The sequence below is a fragment of the Camelus ferus genome, chromosome 13, assembly GCF_009834535.1.
Source record: "Camelus ferus isolate YT-003-E chromosome 13, BCGSAC_Cfer_1.0, whole genome shotgun sequence".
NCBI classification, from domain to species: domain Eukaryota; kingdom Metazoa; phylum Chordata; class Mammalia; order Artiodactyla; family Camelidae; genus Camelus; species Camelus ferus.
The window spans coordinates 6,152,620-6,176,097 of record NC_045708.1 but is presented as its reverse complement, the minus strand read 5'-3'; the positions used below and the strand labels follow the sequence as shown (position 1 = coordinate 6,176,097).

The 23,478-nt window shown below is 53.3% G+C and overlaps 1 protein-coding gene across 2 annotated transcripts in view; it reads right to left on the bottom strand.

Annotated features, from left to right (window-relative positions):
• The window catches only part of SPSB1 (splA/ryanodine receptor domain and SOCS box containing 1), a 62,278-nt gene extending 49,545 nt beyond the window's left edge, over positions 1–12,733 (bottom strand). The window contains exon 1 of one of the 2 annotated variants that reach the window (XM_032495133.1): positions 12,526–12,733. The gene's annotated coding sequence lies outside the window, so the exon portion shown is untranslated. The remainder of the gene's footprint in view (positions 1–12,525) is intronic. The other variant, XM_032495132.1, reaches the window with a different exon arrangement.
• Between the last annotated feature and the right edge of the window lie 10,745 nt (positions 12,734–23,478).

Sequence of the window (23,478 nt, the reverse complement as noted above, 5' to 3'; positions counted from 1 at the left end):
AGCGCTGCCAGCTCGCTTGAGCTGGCCAGCCGTCTTGTTTATTTAAGGGGGCGGGGAAGGTAGGATTCAGCCGACACATCCGAACCTTCTCACAGCTCAGCAGAGATGTTGAAAATATCCAGGGGATGCTTGAGGACAATTTCTAGCTGTCTTGGTTGCTCCTGAAGGGAAAAAGTCAAGACTCAGGACGTCCAGTGTCCTGGCCTTGCTAATGACACTTGGCTCATTCAACCTCCATGGAGCGCCTGCGCAGGGCCGGCCCAGGCTCGCGACACAGCGAAGCCAGGCTAGACCCACCTCGACCTTGCATCGCAGCACCTCCTGAACCAGTCCTCCTCTCCCCATCTCAGCTCTTGCACCTCCTCCACCTAAGGGCACCTTTCCTGGGCCCTCTCCTTTGTCTGGCTAAGGCCTGCTCTCCTCCAGAAAGTTCTCCCTCATCACCCCCCGAAGCATCCCGGGCACACCCGTATCACAGAACTTAACACGGTGTGGTATCCCTGCGACCACTGCCTCTGGACCCACTCCCCATCCCAGCCAGATCATAAGCCTTCTCACGCTCAGAGCCCGTGTGGGGCAGTGACTCAGAGCACAGGCTGGGTCTGCGACCAGAGTGACTTCTTGGCTGTGTGATCCCAGGCAAATGATTTGATTTTTTTGTGCTTCAGTCTTCCCATCTGTAAAATGGGCATAATAAACCCTACTCAATGGGGTTCTTGGGAGCAATATAAGTTAACTCATGGAAAGTGTTGAGAACGGTGCCTGCCGGCACACAGCAGGTGCTCAGTAAACCCGAAGCAAACTGGTCTAAATCCAGGAGGAAAAGGTGGTCCACGTGTGCAGGTCCGCCGGGGATGCACACAGCCTCGGGCCCGGATGGAACAACTGGCACTGGCTGCTTCACCTCTGCATCCTCCGCACAGCCCCAGACTCTGCCCAGGCAGCCTTCAACAGGTGCTTTACAAATCCATGCCGCTTCAGTGAGAGCACACCACATGAGATTGTCCAATCCTCAAAATTCAGCTCATGAGCCGCTCACCCAAGAAACCTCCACAATTGTACCTGCCTACGACGATACCAGAGCTACTGAGACTCAGGAAAACTGCAGCCCCCCAGCCCGGTTCCCACCTACAGGGCAATGAATCCCGCATTAGCTCCTGCTGTATACACTCTGAGCCTCGAAGAGACAGCCTCCCACCGCTACAAGGTCCAGGAAGATCAGGTACTACCTGCTTTGTCTTGTAAAAAATTCAGGGGAAACAGTTACACCAAGACAAAACTTGATCATCTTGGGTCTCCCCGTGGCTGAAGGAAGGAAAGCCAGCCCCACTTTTCCGCTTTGTCTGAACACAGCTATTTAATCTGGCTAGCGAAGAAGCATAGTTCAACCCAAGGAGAAAATTCCCCAAGGATCCTTCAAACGCACCTTCCAGGGGAGAAAATTGAGACCACACCCCCAAACCCAAAACGTGATGGTTAAAACCACATCTCGCACCCAGCGCCCCGCAACTCGGGCAGCACTGTCTTGGATGCCACCGCTCAACCCTGCTCCTAACCTCTGTCTCCCTCCACAGGGTTGCCGAAGCGTGCTGGGGAGAGGACGGGGCAGGAGGGGACAGGAGAAAACCATCCCAATCTGCTTCTATAAGAGTGGCCCACAAACTTATTTTTAGCGGTTCAAATGACTTTCCCCCAAAGTTAAGCCTTGTACAAAACCCTACCCCGTTCAAGAAAAAAAGAAAAGAAAAAAGTCTAACTACTCTGTTCAAATGGCCTGTCTTCCCGCTCTGCGTGGCCCCCCTGAGGCTCTGCAGGAAATGAGGGGCCAGGGATGTGGTGTCCACACCCCCACCCATGGGACAGAGTCCCTCACCGCCTTCAGAGCAGGTGGTCCCGGGACACCCCATACCCTAATGTCAGAGCCGCCGAGGAAACAAGAGCACAGTTTCAAAGCCCCAAAGCCCCGTCTGACCCTTCTGGGACTTGGCTGTTATCCCTAAGGCTGGTCTGCCCGGAAATGAGGATGTCCCCTACGTGCAGTCGAACTGGATGATGGAGCGGTGACTGCAGCCAGCGAGACGCAGACATGGGGCTCTCGACACCGGCCTCTGCCCTTGCATGTGTTCGAATTTTTCCATTCAAAAAAAAAAAAAAGTGTAAACACTGACTGCAAAGCAAAACCTCAGCAGAGGGAGAAACCCCAGTCATGGCTCAGACTCAGCTCAGACACCGCAGCAGCCGAGACAGAGCAGGCATTCAGGGAACACTGGCTGAATGATGAAGGAATTAAAAAAAAAAAAACCCTTTATCCGAGCTGTCCAGACACCCCTGAGTGTGACCCGATGGTGAGGAAGACGGGCTTTCTGGGACCCTGGAGAGGGGTGCAGGGCAAAGAGAGAAAACGTGAGATCTACAAAACTGGCTCAGTAAGCTGGACCTGGGACGAAAGGGGGAAAGCCCTGTCTTCTGAACCTCACACTTCTCCAAAGACGAGGAGGATTCTTTAAAGGGACCCTGACGTTTATGTATAATTTATACATAAGCTTCACAAAGGCAGGGTGACTCTTCTCATTAGAGCTTCTTAAAATCTCCAAACTGAGCCCCTCAGACCAGCAAAATCCCTCGCAGGTCTTCCCCTCCCTCCCCTGTCTCATCAGACAGAAATCCACAGAGGCACCCCCAGAACTTGGCTGGGTCCCTCTCCCCACAACGACAAAAACAGCCGTCCTGTCCTCTGGATCCTGTGTTTCATCTCAGGGTGGCATGAGGTTCCCTGGGATCCGCCCAGCAGGCAGATCCACCAACACAGCCCGTCTCCTGTGTGGCCCGTTAGCCCCCACTCCCGAGAAAAGGTGCCCAGCCACAGTGCAGCCCTGCCCCAGCCAGAAACCCCAGCCCTGGTCAGACCTCCGGCTAAATCGCCAAGCAGACGGCGAATGATGTGTCCAGAGGGTCCCCAGCGCATCCAGGCCAAAGAGCTGGGGAGCTGAACTGGTACTCCTAGCACTAGTTCTCTGGCCAGTGTTGAATGCACTGCAAATGGAGACAAAATTTCTAATTTATGCACACATCCTTGGAGCAACGTTTGGGGCGCACGGGGTGGGGGAGGGACGCAGTCACCAGTGCCCACTTGGAACCCCTGGACCCAGCATTCAAGGCCTCCCTGCTACACAGCAGCCTCCCGGTGATCCTTATGACAACGAGTCCCTCTTCCTCAGCAGGAGGGCAGGGGGTCACTCTGCCTCCCTGCCCCCAACCTCGGAAACCCCACAGCCTGCAATCAGCCTTCCCAGTCACAGGAGGACTCGCCGTCCACTCAGCACACCTGGCAGTGAGCTAGTGTTTCCTGCACACACCTGTCGTCTCCACCTGCTCCATCCCAGACTCCCCAAGGCCAAGGGCTGCTCCACACACCTGCAGTGTTATCTCTGGCAGACAGGAAGTACCCAATTAATGATGCGGTGTGTTCAGCACTCACAGCAGAAAGAACATAGCCGTGAACCAGGCCGACCTTACATCATCCACAGAGCCATGTCACTTCCTGCAGCGCAGAAAACGCCTCTGAGTCTCACTTTTCTCCTCTGCACACAGGGAGGTAACACCTAACTCACGGGTTGTTTGAAGGATGAGAAATCTGTCTACAGAGGCAAGCACAGCGCCCGGCACATGGGAGGCATTTGACACAGATTAAGACCGTTTCTGGCAAAGTCATGCACAGAGCAGACAGGAGTCAAGATATCCTCAACTAGATGTTGGCCCAAGAATGGGAGGAAAATGCTGTCAGAGGGCTCCCGTGACTGCAGGACCGGTGTTCCCTCAGGCGGTGACAGCTCAGGTCTCCCCCAATCCAGGCCTGTCTACAAACTCCCCCATCCGCAGTCATAGCACCGTGGCTCTGGGGGCCGCCAGGCCAGGACCCACTGTTGGAGTCAATGGTGGACAAAGAGCAAATGGTCCAACTGCTCGTGGACACTGCTCGGGGCACCACTGTCCCAGAGCAGGGCAGGAAGCTCTCAGTCACACCTCAGATGAGACAGACAGTCAGGTCTCAGAAAACTGGGAGGGAAGCGGGGAAGGAAGTGATGTCTGAAGCTGAAGCTCTGCTCCCAGATGGGCCAGTAGGATTTTAAAGTGGTACCAAATCGCAAAGCAGTCAGACCAATCCTGGAAGCAGTTCCCACCCTAGGCAGCTGGGGAAGAAGGTGCTCCACGGCCCCCTGCCTCAGAGCTGGTCCACAGACATGAGGCATGGTTGCTTGAGATGGGGGAGGGGGTGGCCTGCACACAGTGAGCTTGAGACCAGGTCATGCCCCGAAGGCCACATCATGGGTTTGGGAATTTACTCAAAGAGCAACAGTTGCTGACGATGGGTTTCAAGAAGCGAGTTGATGTCCTCAGGGGTTCACTTTAAAAAGCTCGCCGAAAAAAATTAAGAACAAGGAAGAGATTCGCTAGCTGCAAGAGGGCAGTGGCTGGGTCTTCGGGGGCGATGGATATGGAGAGAAAGGCAGGTGTCTGCAGCTCCAGGTGAATGTTTTAGACAAGCTCCCACCTCCAAGTGGCCCCCAAGTGAGCTAGGAGAGGAAATCCAGCTTCTTCCTAGGAAACACTTCAATCTGCAGTGCCCAACATAATTAGCCAGAGGCCAGACACAAAAGGTTCCGGAATGGATGATTCCATTTACAGGAAATGTCCAGAATCGGCAAATCCACAGAGACAGAACACAGACTGGTGCTTGCCACGGACTGGGGGAGGGGCACAGGGAGTGACTGCTTCATGGGTACAAGGGTTCCTTTTGGAGTGATGAAGATTCTGGAACTAGATGGAACTGGAGGCACAATACTGCGAATGTACTAAATGCCACTGAATTGTTCAATTTAGAACAGTTACTTTTATGTCATGTGGAATTCACCTCAATCTTTCTTAAAAACCATAATTAGCCCACATCGGAGCACATCACCACACTGAGACCCAGAGTGAGGACCGAGCCCATTTCCTCTGGGGGTTCACCATTTCCCCACACACCTGGGGCCACTTCGGACTCTCATCAGCCCCCTACATCCCACTTATCAGGCTGCAGGTGACATCCGATCCTCTGGCCCGTCCCTCAGCTCACTCATTTCTACTGCTCTTCTTCTTTGCAGAAGAGCTTGGTGATGAAGTGTGTAGACCCGGGAGCCAGGCTGCAGGGTTCAGCTCCCAGCTCCTGAGCAGCCCTGAACTGGTCTCAGTTTTCTCATCTGTAAAATGGGGCAGCAGCCACCTGCCCTACAGACATCACAGACATTATGAAGACCAACCGACTTCATGCACACACAGTCCCTGGAAGCACGCCCAGAGAAGCCAGCCTCCGCCAGCTGGCTGTTGTTACTGCACTCCGAGCCCAGCACTGTGCCTGAAGTCATCCCACCTCTTCTCCACTTGATCCCTTGTGTGTGGCTCTCCTTCCTACAATGGTGACTCCATCACGTCCAAACCATCCAGCTTGGCTTTCAAGCGCCCCTGAACCCATCCAGCCCATCCACCTACCTTCACATCCTCCACACTCCATCCCACCCCCACCTCCCGCATCTGGGCTGGAGGGTAAGAGGTATCCCCAGGAAAATGGGTTCTCTCGCACCACACACCCCAACTTGGCTGTGCCAGAATGCGCTCCATGATCAAAGCCGGGTTCTTAAGCAAACTGTGGCAGGAAGAAGCATCCACCACGCGGGAGGCCCAGGGCCCAGGCCTCCTGCTGCAGGGACCCACGGTGAAGATGGTGAAGACAGCCAGCAGGAATGAGTAATTACTCCGAGGCCCTCAGCCACTGCCTTGAGGAGTCCAAGTCAGAGCACATGCTCCAGGGGACCCCGCCCCTCCCCATAGGAGCACCCCTCAATCTCCCAGCCCCTCTCCCCACAGGCCCCTCCCCTGGTGTTCTCCAGCCTTCTGCCCTCATTCAGCCCCACTCCAGCCACACTCTAGCCAATGCTCACCTTCCACACTTGCCATTCTCCCACCTGAAATGCCCATTTGCCTTCCACGCCCTCTTCCCTCTGCTAGCGTGCCCCCAAGCCCTGGGGTAGGGAGACAGGCCTGTCTCTCCCACTAGACACACAGGTCTCTGAGAGTGAAACCCTCTCCGTCCTCTGTATCCTCAGCCCCAGCAGGCCGGCTGCATACTGTAGGTGCTCAATAAATGTTTGAATGAAAGAGTGAACACAAGCGGTCTAATAACAGCTCATGAGAAGAGGTTTTGGAGTCCTGACCGTCCACGGAGCTGTGGGGGAAATTCTGGTCAGGTCCTGTAACAAGAGCCCAAGGCGGGTGCGGTCCACCCCCCGCGCAGCACGCCGAGGGCCACGCACTGTGGCCAGTATTGATGCACATCACCTCCCTGAAACCTCGGTCAGGGAGGCCAAGGCTCCTAGGGGAAGCCTGTGTCCAGGCCACCTCTGAGCCCAGGTTTGTGTTCCTCCAAGCTCTGCTCAGAACCACCGAGCTACCGGCCTTTCCTGCACCCATTTGTCTGGTAGGTATCCAGCAGGAACCTACTGTGTGAGCTGGCTGGGGACAAGTGATGAACAAGATCCATGTGGCCTGGTCCCACCGTCTGCCAGCTGCCTACGTTGCCTCGAGGGGTTACTGGGTGGAAGGTGGGGTCAGGGCTACCTGTGGGCAGGAGCCCCACGGTTGCGAGGGGGTCAGGAAGAGGGAGGACCAGGGAAGCCCAGTTTTCCAGGTCAAGGGAGAAGGGCTTGCAGGACATCCACGCAGAAATGTGGCCGGACTGGTTGGCATGAAACACACTGGGCAGAGGCATCTGTACCTGAGACAGAGCTGGGGGACATCAGGACACAGATGCCGGGGACTGACGCTACAAGGTGGGTGAGGGGGACCTGTGTTGGGGGGGAATGGGGGAGACAAAGCGGGCAGGGCCAGGTGGGGCGTGGCAGTGGCCCCGGGGGCAGGGTGGGAGACAGCTCTCTCAGCAGGCAACAGGGACAAACGGATCCAAGCAGCAGAAATGGTGAGTGGACATGAGTGTGGGCAGTTAGGACGGTGGCCTCCAGGAGCTGCTGGAAAGACCTAGAAGTGCCGGAAGTGAGGCAGTAGAAACCAGGAGTGTGTGGCCCCAAGAATGAGAGGCTGGGCGGCAGCTGGAGGGGCTGCTTCTCTTGCCCAGATAGCAGCTCTGGGGCTCTTGGCCAAGTGAAGACTGAGCCCAGTGGCTTCCTGGCCCCTGCAAGCCCCCACAAGTGGCCTCACCTTACCTCTGACCAGCTGGAGAGGGCAGCAGATTGTGAGGCTGGGACAGTCACATCAGGGCAAGGCAGTAGCCCAGAAGTCCATCATCTGAGCCCCCTTCCTCCGCATCCCCACAAGCACCCGAAGGGCCACGATGGGGCCCCTCCCTGCAGCCTGTAACTCTCACAGAGGACAAGGAAAAACCAGAGACCAAGTGTCCACCCACAGATGAATGGATAAGCAAGTGGTCCCTCCACACAGTGGAATATTACACAGCCCTACAAAGGAAGGAAGTTCTGACATATGCCACAGCACGGATGAAGACAACATGCTAAGTGAAATAAGCCAGTCACAGAAGGACAGCGTGTATATGACTCCACTTATCTGACGGACCTAGAGTAGTCAAGTTCATAGGGACAGAAGGCAGAAGGGTTATTGCCAGGGGCTGGTGAGAGAGGGAGAACGGAGAGTTAGTGTTCAAAGGACACAGGAGTTTTGGTTTTGCAAGATGAAAAGAGTTCTGGAGATAGAGGCGCTGATGGCTGCACAATATTGTGAATGTACTTAATACCACTGAACTGTACACTTAAAAATGATTTAGACATAAATTTAATGTTATGTGTATCTTACCATGATCAGAAAGAGAGAAGAAGAAAGCCCCTAAACCAAGAGAAACCTTCCCAATGGTCCTGGCACCCTGGCACCCACCGTGGAGACCCCAGCCCACAGCCCCCTTGTCAGAGGCGGACCCTCCCAGAACACGGAGAAATGCCAGGAGAGTGGTTTCTGCATCCTGGGCACGCCACACCTCATGCCAAATGCTGCCGTGCTGCTGGCATTAACCCCCTTTGAAAGAAGGTTCCAAAGTTTTGGCCTCCAGCTCAGGCCTCTCTCTTGCCACCAGGCTGCGACGCTACCTGGACACACCTGGATAGACCATTTCCAGCCGGGACAGGTTCAAGGCACATCCATGTCCTTAGCCCTCCATGTTCCCTATAGGGTCACCCTCCGCTCTGACCCCCAAACAGACCCGCAATTCTTCACCTGTCTTCACACCCAGTGTCCAACTAGTTACCAAACTTGCTGATTCCACCTTGAAAATGCAGCCAGGCTCCATCCTGCCAGGCAGGAAACAGAGGCAACGCAACCCAAGGAAACATTTTTAATAGTCAGAGGCCCTAAGAGCAGATGCAGCAGCTGTGTGTGGCCCCAAGCAGCCTGTCTGGTGAGGGGCAGCTGTCCAGACCTTGTCACCAGGTAGGTCCCAGGTTCCTACTCAGTGTGGTGTTTACACCCCACATGCCCTCATTCTGGGGCCCACATCACCCACCACCTTCTTCATTTTCCCAGTAGCATCGCGAGGGCTGCAGATGCTCCCACACACCTCCACCCATTATCCACAGGCGGAATTCAAGATGGTGAAGCTTGGGTTTAGGTCGGGGGGCAGCGCTTGTGGATGGCCCATCCCCACAGGCCAGCTGTCCACCCAGGCCAGCACTGCAGAAGACGGGCCTCGGCGGGGGACATGGCTGGGTTGTCCTTGGCGGCTTCTCCAAAGGAGGCGCAGGGAGCCTGTGTGGTCCACCCCCTGACCAGACTCATTTATTTGTAATGCTGGGCATGACAGGATTTTTAAAACACGAAACAGCAGGAAGCTTCCCAAAGTAGGTGGGGTGGAGGGGTGGCAACAAGACAGGTCCTCCCCACCCCTCCTCTGTGAGCCATCCTCCCCTGTCACAGCCAGGAAGGTCCCTCAACTCCAAGTCAGGGAGAGCATCCTTACCCCAACTTGCCCCCCAAAGTCCCCCTCTTAGAGACATGACACGTCTCTTGAATGCTTCTTAGGAAGTACTCACAGGCAAACTGACATCACGCCTGAGATGTGCTTCCAAATAATGCAGAATTAGTGTGTGCATGGGTGTGTGTCTATGTGTGGGCGTGGGCGTGCACGTGTGTGTGCGTGCTGACACCTGCAGCTGGTGAGGGAACCTAAGAGGTTTCTCTCAACTTTGGGATCTGCTGTCAGATGCTCTACCACTGAGCTACACCCCCTGGAATCTGTTTGAAATTTTCCATAATAATAACCATTTTTTAGGGGGAGGGTATAGCTCAAGTGGTAGAGCACATGAGGTCCTGGGTTCAATGCCTGGTACCTTCTCTAAAAATAAATAAATAAACAGACCTAATTACCTCCCCCTACAAAAAGTATGAATAAAAAAATTTTTTTTTAAATATCCATTAAAAAAAATTAACACCTGCTTCCTAAAGAAAAGGCTAAGGCGATGGAGGTGGGATAATGTACTGGTTAAGGGCTTGGGTGCCAAAATCAGGGGAGCAAAACTCTAACCCCGGCCAAGTCACGTGGCCATTCCAGCCTCAGCAGAAGGTGGGCGGTGGGAGAACCCACTCACTGCCCTGGGTTCTTAGGAAGAGCACAAGGACTCAATCAGAGCCTCATACTAGTGCAAGCTGTAACAGTTCCCCTACTGTTTCCCACCATACGATAATATAATAATAATTGTTATTATTATCAAATAAGGTGCTGCCCATAAAGCACTAGGCAGCCCAGTGCCTGGCACCTACGAAAGCAGGAGTTTTACCCCTAGATTGGGAGGATGCTATCAGATGCTATCAGATAACCAGGAAATGGGAGAGCACTAGGCTGAAAGCCCAAAATAAAGGTCCTTTGAAGTTTGGATTTCATTGATCAGGCTTGGGGGGGGAGGGTAAAATTATGCACCTCTAGGTGGACTGAGGCAGGTCTATACCTGCCCTGTGCTTCTGTCTGATAAAGATGCTCGGTCGCAAACTTTTCACGAACGAAAAGATAAATTGATCACAAACACCAGCCACAATCTATTTCTTGGGAAGAATTGTTGCAAAACTCCCAGACTAAACTTGTGAAGGCTGTAAGAATCAGAGGTTTTGCTAAATGGGAAAACGTATGGGCAGCAAGTCTCTGCTTGCCCAGGAGGAGGGGGAAAGGTGCCAGGAGGGACCAGGCGCAGCATGGCGGAGCACAGCATCCAACGCCCTCAGCATTGGCCTCCACCAACTGGATGCCCACCACACTTCCCCACTCCGTAGGAAGGTGATTCCGCCACGGGTGTTAGAGTTTTACCAGGCAGCCCAAGGGAACCCACTGAAGGGTGGTTTCAGCCTGGCTGGGGCAGCCCAGCAAGGAACGCAGCCTCACCCAGCTCCAGAGTGACATCACCTAGGGCCCCATGCAGGACCACTCCTAAGAGCCCTGGAACTCCCAGAACCCACTGATTCTCCCCAGATCCCCAGCCTCCCTGAAGCCAGGCCTGCCCCTGTTGGTAACTGTCAGAGCCCCTGGGAGCAATGTGCCACTGCTTTTATTCTCTCTGCTTCCCTGGTGGTAGCCACACTGGGAAAGGAAAGGAAGCTTGTAAAGTTACTGCATTAGGCCACTCCACACCTCCCCATCTCTGTCTCTCTCTCTCTTCATCTACTGGGTAAAGCGCTCCCTGCAGAAGACAAAGCAGTAAGAGAACAAGAGGAGTGTTTTAGAGGATCTAGCCCAGCCCATCATTTACAGCTGGGGAGACACGAAGTGCCCAGCCCATGACCTCAGCGCTGGCGACAGTAACCAACGGCAGCAGCAAGGGCTCTGGAGACTTGGTCCACGGCCCCTGGCTGTATAACTGGGGTAAGCTGGCCACCGTCTCTGGACCCTAGCTGGGAAAGGAAGGGCTGGCCCAGATGGATGCCCTGTAGGTAAGATAGGGCTTCCCTAGCTCTGTGACTCCTCAGTGTGCGAGAAGCCTGCCTATGCCCCGAATGCTTCATCTAGTGCTTTCCACCACGGAGGGGCCAGGGGCAGGGGTCAGGAAGGGGTACAGCAGAGAAGGGAGGGGCAGCCCCTCCCCCTTCCGTGCGGGCTGCCCTCACACCCAAACCAGGGTTAGAAGCCTGCTTCCCCTCAGCTGTTCTTCTCCAGGAGAGAATTCTTCCAAGGACACAGGCTTTAGTCACCAGAGATGGCATTTTTACCATCAACACCTGTTAAAACTCAACTCATGACCAGTTTCTGATGCTCCAGGCTGGAGTATTTAATTAAATATTACTCACGCAGGAAGCAGTCCCTGCCAACTCACCCCCAAACTGTACAGTTCATTTTCAGAGAAAAAGGGAGGGAGGGAGGAGCCTGTGCCCTCCTCAGCTGGTACCTCTCCCAGGTCCAGCGCAGCCCTCTTGAAAACTGAGAAAGGAAAGTTAACTTAAGAAGATCTCAGGAGCCAGCGGCCCCACTGCTGCTGGATTACCGTGGACGGCACATACACACTCAGCACACACAGATGCACTCAGAGACGCACACTAACTCACAGACACACTCCGACACACATGCACAGACACACGTGCACAGACACACAGAAACACATTCACACATACACATTCGCACACACTCACACACTCACGGACACACACACACAGCTCCCAAACTCTCCCCGAAGACCAAGTCACCGCGCCTCGGAGGCCTTCAGCATTCCAAGGAGCGTTTCCCTTGAACTTGAACAGGAAAATTACCACCGACGGACCCAGGCTGCTCTGGTTTTTCTGTTTTAATTGATTTCCTGACATAACTAACACTCGTCTCTCCCTTGGTTGCCGGGAGAAGCTGCGGCGGCTTCGGGGCGGCGGGGAGGGCGGCAGCGCCCGGGATGTCTCCCGGCGGGCTCCCCGGGGGAGGCGCTGCGGGCAGAGGTGAGGAGCCTCCGGGGGGCTAGTCGGGCCGCGCTGCGGATCCCAGCCATGGCTGGCGGGAAAAGCGAAAGTAACTTTGTGGAGCAGGGTCGCGCTGCCCCCGTGCGGAAGGGGCAGGCCGGCGCCCCCGCCTCGCCGCGGGGATGGTCGCGGGAACCGAGGCCCCGGCCGTTTGGGCACCTAGAAGTCGGAGGGGGCCACCGAGCGTCCTGGGCCCCCTTCCCAGGGTCTGCAGCCTCCGAGGCTCAATCACGGGTGCGACGGTCGTCGCGGCCGCCGGGACTCCTGTCCCATCTCGCCCCCGCAGGTGGTACCCTGGGCCGCGCGACCTACCCGCGCCTGCAGCTGCAGCAGCAGCAGCGACGCTGGGCGGCGCCCCGGCCGCCCTTCCTGGGATCCCCGGCGAGAGAAAGGCTCCCCGCGCGCCCCTATCGGGTCCCCAGCCGGGACCCCACCCGGGACCCCACCCGGTCCCCAGTGTCCGGCCCCGCGCTCGGGTTCCCATTCGATCCCCAAGTGCCGCGATCCCCACGCGCACCCGGCCCGGACCCCCACCCACCCACGTACCCGGCCCTGCCTACCGCTCCCGGGAGGCCGCTGCCGCCGCTAGCTCTCCGGGGCCGAAGAGGCTCCCGCCGCCGGGAGCGAAGTCGCCTCCTCTCCGTGGCCCCGGCGCCAGCGCCTGGAGCCTGGTTCCTGCTGCGAGCGCGCGGGCTGCCCGAGCGCGACTTCTGTGCAAAGAAGAAAAAGCAACCCAAGGCTTTAAAGTGGAAAAAAAAAAAAAAAAGAAAGAAAGAAAGCGCCGGGGGCGGGGCCGTCCCGGGGCCGTCCCGCCCCCGCCCCGCCCCGCCCCGCCCCGCCCCGCCCTCGGCTCCCCCTAGGGCTGCGGCACGCGGGGCGCTGTGAGCTGCTGGGGCGGCCGCGGGGCGCGGGGAGCTGGGCGGGCGGCCGGTCACGTGCCCGGCGCTCGCTCGGCCGCCCCCGCCCCCGCCCCCTCCTCCGCCTCGCTGCCATCCCCACCCGGAGGCCATCGGGGCGCGGGAGGCTGCGGCTGGGAGGCCGCGCGGGCGGCGCCGAAGCTGCGGTCCCTCTGGAGGACTCTGGGAAACGCCGGACAGCCCTCTGGACAAGAGGCCGGGGTTGCAACACTTGGCGGGCTGCGGTGGTGCCCGGCCCCCGAGTGGAGGCGAGGGGTTTACTAATAATTTTTAAAACCTCTCGAGAGGGTCGGGGTTTCTTCAGTAACCCCGGGAGCGAGGCCTTGCTTGCCTCATCTGAAATTCCCAGCAGTTTAAAGTTCCGTAATTCTAGGGCACAGGAGGGGTTCATGGGACCGCACATAATCCAGGGACGCCACGCCCGGCCGGAGCCCACCCCTCTCGACGCATTTCCTTCTCTGTACCCACAGACACGGGGATCTTGGGACTCCCAGACCTAGGGGGAATCAAGCAACTCGGCATCCGGGCATACAGCAAACGTGCTCCATGAACGTTTGTTGAATGAATGATGGAATGAAAGAAAGGAGGGAGGGAAGGAGCAAGGGCCATAGCCCGGTAGGTACCCACCACCTCCCACCCCTCTACACTTCTTTGTATAGAGTGTCCTGTGGCTCTAGGTGACCAAAGGAATTTTCCTCTCTTGCCCCCAACAGAGCAGTCACTTGACCTCTAGAATGGGGAAGACTTCAAAGAAAGATATTCTTAAAGAACAAAATCTCCTTGCATTCCTCCACCCCTCATTGTATGTAGTGTCTATTGAAGGGAATGGAGAATTAGCATTATTGGAGAAGCTGTTAAGAATAATGTGGTTCCCTAGTTATTTCATCTTTACCATAACTCTGTAAGAACGGGACTGTTACTCGGGTTGTAAAGATGAGGTAGCCGTAACTGGCCAAAGACCCTGCTGTAGCAGAGCGTGGAGCCAGCTGGGCTCTCTGAGATCCCAAAGTTTGTTGTCTTCTCACCTCACCATGCTGAAAATCAGGTTTTTTTGAATTTTAAAAATACTAAGGCTCAACTAGCAGTCACGGGCAGGGCAGGCCTGGGTGGTCGTTCTGGCCTTGGTTAACATTCCTGGTTCGAATTGTCTAGGATGTTGAACCAGGCCAGGCAGGAGGGCAGCCATTGCCAGCACCCAGGGGTGCTTTGCATTTAAAAAGAGCACTGGACTCCCTTGGCCACTTGCAGTTTGAGAACCATTAGTTGTCCCAAGATGCAATGACACTTGAAAGAACTGTGAAAACATCCAGGCAGGCAGGAGGTCTGTCCGAGTTCCCGGTGTCCCCCAGAGTAGTCTGATCCCTGGAAAGCATGGCCGCCTCTGTGCTCTCTGTGCTCCATTTCCTTCCCTCCGAGAATAACCGTAGTTGGCATGTTACCCAGGATGTGTACGCCCCTCACCGGAAGTGGTCCTGGAAGGGTGGGCTGGAGGCTCACGCTGTAGCCGCACAACCTGGGACCGTGATGATGTCAGCCTTCCTGAGGGGAACTCCTCCAGGCCTCGCCCCTTTTCCTGGAGGATACCTACCAGGTAGGTACCTTGGGCAGACTAGGTGTAATTCAAGTAGTAGGATCTATTCATCTGGGACCAGAGACCCCACCTTTGGTATGAGGGCCCTGAAACAGGCCCTTCCTAGTTAGAAGCCCTCAGCACTCCCAGCCCACCCTCCTGCAGCATTAATCTTGGCGTCTCAGCGCTGATCCAGCGGTGTAATTAGATTCTGCTGACCTAAATTTCCCAGAGGAATCCCTGGGGAGTGAGCCTTCCTCTCCTCCAGGACAAGAGCAGGTTGGCGGCACGATGCTGGAAAGCTGAGACCCGGAGCCGTGTTGAGCAACTGTGGAGACCAGGCTGTGTGAAAGGGGTGTGTGCTCATCCTATCAGCACTGGTACTATTGTTTGTTAAAAAGATACAGAAACTTGCGGTACTGTAACATCAGCTGATAAACACCATCCAGGAATCTGAAGGCTGACTCAAGTCTCAAACCAAGTATGTGTGCTCCCCAGGGGTGAGCAGGGAGGGCTGTGGCTCTGGGCTCCTGGTGATGTCACCCCCCCCCCACTCCACCCCCACCCCTACTCACATTTCATCACTTGTAATAGCCAAACTTGCTCACTTCTCTAATCTGTCCCAGGAAAACGACGGGGAGGAACTATTAGATAGCAAATTAGCATCAACTGCTTTTTCTAATGATGAAGTCTGTCCAGAGATGTCTCAGACACCCTTTGAGCCTTTAGAGCAGAAGCCTGCTGCCCTCACAAGCTCCCATCTCCTAGGGGCTCCTGTGATCTCTGAGTCCCTTTTGCTGATTGGAGTGAATGGGCCAGGAATTTGGGATTAGCAAACCTAAGGCAAACCTCAGCTCTGCCATTCACCAGCTGTGTGCCCTTGGGCAAGTGACTTAATCTTTCTGGGACCCAGTTTTCTCATCTGTAGAATAGCTCTACCTGTTTCCCAGGGTTTGGGGGCAGGGGTGGGGAGGGTAGTAGTCATTCAACAAATATTAATTGAGCACAACATGTTCAAGGTGTTGTGTTAAATGAAATTTGGAGGGTTTTGACGACTGTCAGGATGATAGATACATTTTAGATGTTATTGACAATAATATCAAGAGGTTTCCTAGAAAAAAAAAATACTGAAGCAGATGAATAATATTTAGGTCCATTCTGCACCCCTAACACAAGCTATACCATAAAGTATCTCATGAAGTGAAACTGAAATACAGTGGACCTTATCTTACAGAACTTTGATCTTAAAGCGTTCATGAGTCAGTTCACAGATTCTTTCCATAGACTGCCCTTAAATATCTGGGGCTTTCACTCCACATCACATCATTATTAGACAGTGACACCTGCTGGCAGAGTGCGATATTGCAGTGCAGCTCTATCAGACATTGGTAATCATCAGTCCAAAAGGATAATGCAAAGTTTCCATGACTTCAAATGAGACAATGGTTGGCAACCAGCCTTGAGGAGAGTTCCCATGACCTTGAGAAGAAATTGACAAAGAGATGACCTTGACTTGTGACAATAGTTATTGCCAAGTTCTTCTAAAACACTCTCAGTGAAATAAAAGTGAGCAGGCTGTGATCTTGACTGTCTTAACTCTTCACCAGACGTTTTCAACAGTTTTTCAGTGTATTTCCCCCCCACGGGCCAGCTTCAATATTATAGTAAAATTCCATTAAAGTAATACAGGTGAAGCACCCCTCCAAGTATCTTTTTTGTTGTTGTTGTTTACTAAATACTGAGGAACTGAATGAATAGACGTTGAACAGCACTATTCTGCATGCTGGAGAGAGAGTAGTAAACAAAATTGACCAGGCTCCTGGCCTTAGAGAATTTCTATTTAAGTGGGAGAGACAGACTATAAACAGCAAATGAGATCATTTCAGATAGTAACAAATGATAAAGAATTGTTTTATGTAAATTTGCTCTGTGGTCTATTTTTCTTTAGAAAGAAAGGTATTCAAGTGAACTCAGTTCAAACTTGAAGACTCAGTACATAAAGATTCTAGAAAGGTCATGCTTCTGTCTCAAATGCCAGATCAGAGACCTCCAATAGTCTGGGACTCATCTCCTTCCTGTCCCCCACAGCAGTTTGCGGTGTTTGGTAGACACCTTGAAAATGAGTCCAAACTCACAGGTCTGGCTTCTCTGTTCCGTCCTTATCTCAGGATGCCCCATTTTCCAGCCAGAGGGTCAGCTGCCAAGTTCATTAAGCAAACATTTAGTGGGAGTGAGCCGAATGCCCCATTCTGTGTTGGGAGCTTCCTGGGTTAACATGGATCCCATGAGGAACCAATTTGGTAAGTGACATGGATCAGTTCCCACTCTGCTTCACTCCTGGAAAAATAACTCCAAGCCTTTAGAGCGTCAGTCCTTTTACCCTTCTGCACAAAGCCTGGCACTTTCTGGCTGGGGATTGGTGATGCTGGTTCTGGATGGGCTTTTCCCTCACTGGGGATGTCCCGAGTATTTCTCTTCAGGAGAGATCAGTTCAGAAGAAGAAAGAATGAAGGTGTCCAAACCTATAGGATGATCATAGCTATAGTGATATTTTTAAAGCTAACACTTATTAACCACTTACTATATGCCAGGTTCTGTGCTCTGCATTTTACTTGTATCGTCTCGTGCACCCCTTCCACAAGGTGGGTACTAGGATCATCTACATTTTCGATGGGGAGACTGAGACGTGAAGTGGTAAGTCGATCCCCCAGAGTTGCTCAGCTAGTCAGTGGCAGAGCCCAGACTTGCACCCAGAGTGACTCAAAAGCTCACGCTACATGCTGGGCTGGGTCTGATTGACCCCTGTGAACTCAGGGCATCTGGAGCACTAAGTGGCAGAGAAAGAAGGGTAAGTGTTTCTCAACCTCTGGAAGGGGTCAAAGACACAGCAACAGCCAAACAGGAGCCCTGTGCAAGTCAGAGACCAGCTGACAAATGCGTGAGTGGACACTAAGCAGTGGCTCTGAGGGCAGGTGAAGGGTCGGCAGAGTGGGATACCGGGTGGCCCTCAGCGGACCCAGCTCCATGTTCATTCATTTCCCCTAAGTAACTCCTAACACTGTCCATCCTTGTGTCACCTCCTCTGCCCTCCCTCTGTGCCACACTGTCCTGGGTGAGAAAATGTGTCCCCACAATTCTTGCCCACCTGGAACCTGTGAATGTGACCTTATTTGGAAATAGGTCCTTACAGATGTCATCAAGTTGGGTTGGGGTGGGCCCTAATCTGACGATGGATGTCCCTGTAAGAAAAGAGAGAGATTTGGACACAGAGGAGAATGTCATGTGATGACAGGGGCAGAGATTGGACGGCTGTATCCACAAGCCAAGGAATGCCAGCACCCACTGAAGCTGGAAGAGGCCAGGAAGAATTCTCTCCTGGAGCCTTTGGAGAGAGCGTGGTCCTGCTGACATCCTGGTCTTGGACTTCCAGCCTCGGAACTGTGAAAGAATCAGTTTTAGTTGTTTGAAGCCACTCAATTCGTGGTACTTTGTTACCGCAGCCGAGGAAACAGATACACAGGCCATCATCACCTCTCACCTGGATGACTGCCAGCGCCTTCTCTCCCAACTCCTTGCTGGCATTCGTGGCCCCTCCAATCTGATTTCTACTCAGCAGTGGAAGTGATATTTGCAAAATGCATGTCAGAATTCTTCATGTGCCCACAGGGCTCTAGGTGGTCTGTCTTCTGCCTGCCCTAGCCCTAACCTTAACCCTGTCCCATTGGCCCCACGTGGCACCTGCACCCCCCCACCTTCCTCCTACTGCTCCTTCAAGTTCTATGCTCCTTCCTTCTTGTACCGAGGCCTCTCTGCCTGGATTTCCCCTCCTCCCTTGCTTCTCCCCCAGGTACCAGCTCCCAGCTCCCATCTTCTCCTGCCTGATCATTATTTCTCACTGTACATTCTCCCATGTACCGCTTACTCTATACCCTTGTCACAGAAGACAGCTTTACTCTTACTTATTTCAGACCTTGGCACACAGTAGGCTCTTGTATCAGTCAGCCATTGCTGCATAACAAACAACCCCAAAACACAGTGGCTTCAAGCCACAACCATTTCTTCTTGCTCACATTTCTGCCAGGTAGCTGGGGGCCAGCTAGTCCACCAGGCTCTGCTTTGGGTTATCAGACTGCCCGACTTGGCTCACAGATCTGTTCTATGCATTCATCCCAGAGCAGAAGGGGCAATGGAAATTTCCAGAAAGCTCCTCTCCTGGTGGTGGCAGAGGTGCTGGGGAGGAAAGCCCAGCAGTGAAAGCGCATTTCAATCTCTGCTCGTGTCTCACGTCTACTCGCTTCCAGTTGGCCAAAACCAGTCTGAGCTCCAGGTCATGGGATGGGGAAGAACTCATCTCTAGGGGCTGGGGTGGAGGACAATAAATATTTCTCTCCTGCAATCCTCAATCAATATTTGTTGACTAAATATGTTTGCTTGAGCAAGATTAGTCAAATGGAAATACAGGGATGCAGAATTCCAAGAGGGTCCTGGATGCTCTGCAAGTTTGACGTGCCTTGGGCCTGCCCTGTGCTGACCATTCTCCGGGAGATCCTGCAATGGTCAGCATTAAGCTCCTGTGAAAGAACAAAAAGGTAGCACCCAACTTCACTGCGGGGGCCACAGAGGGAGACCCTGCGGGAGGACTCCATCCTCTTTCCTCCCAGCTCCTATGGTCTCTTCCCTGGTTACACAGGCCCTGCTGATGCTTTATGGCCCACAGCTGGCCAGTTGGTCAGCCCTGGGTGCCCTTCTCCAGAGAACATGCATCCGGCCCGCCCCCAGCAGTGCCCTGCTCTCCCCGCCCCTCCTTATGATGACAGAATTGCATGTTCCTGTGTCTGGAAGTTACCTCGCAGTCCCCCTCCCCAGAGGAATGCAGGTGGCTGACTGATGCTTCTCTCTTTGCCTGGATTATTGGCTGGGCAGCCTCTCATGCATAGAATCCTCCAAGTTCAGCACTGGGCAGAGGGGGATGGCCTTGAACCCAGTCCACGATGGGTGAGGAAACTGAGGCGTGCAGCCAGGAATGACTTGCTTAGGACCTCAAAACTAGCTTTAGATTTAAATCCCCAAACTGGTGCAGAAACGTAAGGTCTCTCTTGGTACCAAAGCCAGCTCAGAAGTCATGTTGGTAACTACTGTGTATAAAATAGATAAACAACAGTCTTCTTCTGTGTAGCCCAGGGAACCATATTCAATATCTTGTAGTAACCTATAATGAAAAAGAACATGAAAACGAATGTAAGTATGTATATGTATGACTGAAGCAATGGGCTGAACACCAGGAATTGACACAACGGTGTAAACTGACTATACTACAATAAGAAAACAAAAAGAAAAAAATTTTTAATTAAAAATGTAAAAAAAGAAGTCACATTGGGGAGCCCCTGTCTTCCTCCAGCGGAAGCCCCAAGCTCAGCCCCCAGGCCCCTGTAAGGAGGCCATTTCTGTTACTATTATCTTAGTATTTCTGCTGCACAGGTAACTCACAGGAAAGCAGGGTGGCCAAGGGCGCTTAGGGACCCAGCTGCCAGGGTTGCCTGGCAGCCCACCTGCGACTGCAGGAGAGTCATCTGATCTCCGGCCTGGGGCTCCTGTCTGTGCAGGGCGCATGGTGACAGAGGCCACCTTGTGAGCTTGCAGCAGACCCTGCCTTTGCCCTCCCTGTCTCCGGTCCCAGGGGTGGGCAGCAGTGACCCCTGGGCACGACTCTGCCTGCCCGCTTGGGTTCCCAGTCGATGCTGAGGTGGGGGAGACTGGGGCCCTGACGACCAGCCACGTGTGGGCAGTCCTGGGGCGCAGGTGGTTAACGCCCACAGGGGCAAACCTTTAACCAATGGGATACGGGAGCCAAAGGGTTGGTTCTCCCCCTGAGGTGCAGCTCCAGGGTCTTCCCAGCACAGCCCTGAAGGGCGGGGCAGTAGGCGGTGAGGCCCGCTCAGGGACGCCCATGCTTCTCCCCCACAACACTCCCCTCCCCTCGCTGCTGGCCTGAGATCACAGGTGTCGGGAGGCGGGAAGAGTCAGCATTCATAAAGCCCTCAGTGTGGGGCCCGGCCTGGAGCCCCCACAGGTGGGAGCGCTCCGATAATTCCTGACGTAGCTGTTGTCCCCGGAGCAGAACTTTCCAAGAAGGGATTCCTGACTCAACACGGCTGACCCAACACTCATATGTCGCTGTCTCCCTCCCAAAATGTATTATTGAAATGAGTTTTTTCAAGTATGAGTGCGCAAGGGCAAAGAGGTTAGGAGAGAAAGTATCTGATGAGGGATGTTAACAAAACGTCACAGGGAGGGCACGTGGTGGCGGGCTGGGCGGAGCAGAGGGAGTGCCTGCAGAGAGGAGGCCCCGCACCCCACAGAGCAGGGGTACAGATCCCTCCCTCCGAAAGCAGGTGTAAGGCTGGTGAGAAGGGGAGGCCTGGTTGAAAATGCAGGTGAAGGAGTGGGATTCCAAACCCCCTCCCAGCCAGGGGCAGCCAGGCTGCGTCCTACCCCCCTGGGGGGAAGCTGGGCTCAGACACCTGGCCGAGTGGAGGGGTGTGGGCAGTGAGGCACCTTACTGAAAATAACGTGTTGAAGCCCAAGTCTGCACGATGAACTGGGACCTCTGCCCTCTCCCCCTTGGCCAGCTCCCAGGGCGCTGGTGGCCAAGCCCCATAGAGTAATCTTTTGTGGGGACTCTAACCTGTCCAAGGGCAAAGACCTACAGATCCTTACCCTCGGCCCCCCAACAAGTGGACTCCACTGGTTGATAAACATCTCCCATACATGCTGGGTTTCCATCAGCTTTCTGTTTATGTTTTTTTGTATTTGGGAGAAGGTAATTAGTTTTATTTTAATGGAGGTCCTGGGGATTGAACCCAGGACCTCGTGCATGCTAAGCACATGCTCTGCCACTTAGCTATACCCTCCCCCTGTCCATCACCTTTCTAAGCCTCGCTTTCAAACGTGAGTGGGGAGCTGAGGATGGTGGTCATTTGAACAGAGTCCGAGCCGGTCAGGAGAGGCGAGGTTTTTTATGATAACAAGCTCCCCAAAGCTCAGAGCCTTTAACTCTCGTTCACCCTCCCTGTTGATCTCTGCTCCACGTTGTCCCCACTCAGGGACCCAGACCAGTGGTGCCTCAACCATCTGTGGGTGGCTGTCTCAGAGGGAAAGTGTGATAACTGCCATCATGACTCACTACCTTTATTCATCATTTTTGTTGTTGAGTTTCAATGATCTGAAACTGATAGAAAAGTGGCAAGAATTGTGTAGAGTTGCTGTCTCTTGAATCACTTGAGAGTTCTGACATGATACGCCTCCTTGCCTCCCAAAATAAGGCTACTCCCCTCCCTAACCGTGACACTCCATCCATGGCAGGGACCTCGCTGTGGCATGTGAGCACCCTCTAATCCTCAGACCCCACAAGTTCTGCCAGTCGTCCCAGTAATGGACTTCAGAACAGAAGGACCCAGTTTGGAATTATGTGTCACCTTTGGCTGTTACATCTCTCTTGCCTCTTTTGACCTGGAATTGTTCCTAAATCTTTCCTCGACTCTCATGACCTGGCTCCTTAGAAGTAAGTCTCATGACTACAGGCCAGTTATTCTGTGGAGTCCCTCAGTCTGGGTCTGTCTGCTTCCTCATGACAAGATTCATGTTGTGCCTCTTTGGCAGGAAGACCACAGAGTGACGCTGGCTTCCTCATGTTGCCTCCCGTCAGGTGGCACTTGACTTTTATCCATCCCATTACTGCTGACACTAACTTGGACCACTTAATTAAGGTAGTGTCTGCCAGACTTTTCTATGGTCAAGTTACTCTTTTCCCCTTTGTAATTAATACATATTTTATGGGTAGGTGCTTTGAGACAGTGTAAATATTCCATTTCGGATCCGACTTTCATTTTATTTGTTAATATCCATATGGACGCATGGATTCCTAGTTCAAAGGATTACTATCCATTACTATCATGATTTATTTAAAAGTTCAAATCGTGCCTACTTTAACCAGTGGACCCCTGTCAAATTGACTTCTGTGATGTTCTTTGGACAAGTCTCCACTGCTCTCTGAACATTCCCTTCCCTACACAGCAGGATGCCCCAGGCTCGTTTTCTTCTTCCCCTGCAATCAGCCATTTCACCCAGGAGCCCTGATTGCTACTGCAGGGGAGGGATGTTTAGAACCCAGGATCTGGGTGTTCATTCTCATAAGCCCTTGTCCCTGCTGGACCCCTGCTCAGTGAGCAGCCAAGCTGGCTTGGAGCAGGAGGCCAGTAGGCTCCAAAGTAGGACTGATGGATGACTGTACTGAAATGAGACTCCCAGTTCCCTCAGGGATTTGGTGGGAAGAATTAGTGATAAGAAATTAAAAGACAAGGCAATAATGAACTACAGGAAAAACAAAACCTATAGACCAGAAAGGAAATTGGACTGTAGTAGCCCACGCAGCTCAGCTGTAAGTGATGTTTAGACAGTCATTACACAATAAATGTGTATTTAATCAAAATGGTAATATAACTGTATTATGAAGTTGGAAGAAGAGTGTGGATTCGCATCTCTCATAGATGGAAGACGATAATCATAGTGATGTTGATGATGGCCAACACTTGCTGAGAGGTTTATTATGTGCCATGACCAAAGGACACGTGTGAATCCATTTACCCCTCACAGAGCCCCCTGGGGCAGGTACCACTACCCCACATTACAGATAAGGACACAGAGGCGTGATGAGATAAGAAACTTGTTCATGGTTGTTCTATTAGTAAGTGGCAGAACCTGGGTTTGAAACCAGACCATCTGGCTCAAAAAGCAACATCTTAACCATTATTCTACGTAGTTTCTTAGATTTTAAACATTTGGATAATATCAAAAGTGAAAAAAAAAAAAACCAAACCCAGTAGTATGAGCAAGCTATTGAGGAAAACAGCAGTAAATAACGGAAGAAACAGCTCCGAAGGATTGCAAGTAGCCGCCTCTTGGGTGGAGCATTTGGGCGTGGGAGGGGTGGGACTGGAAATGGTGGGGGTTTTT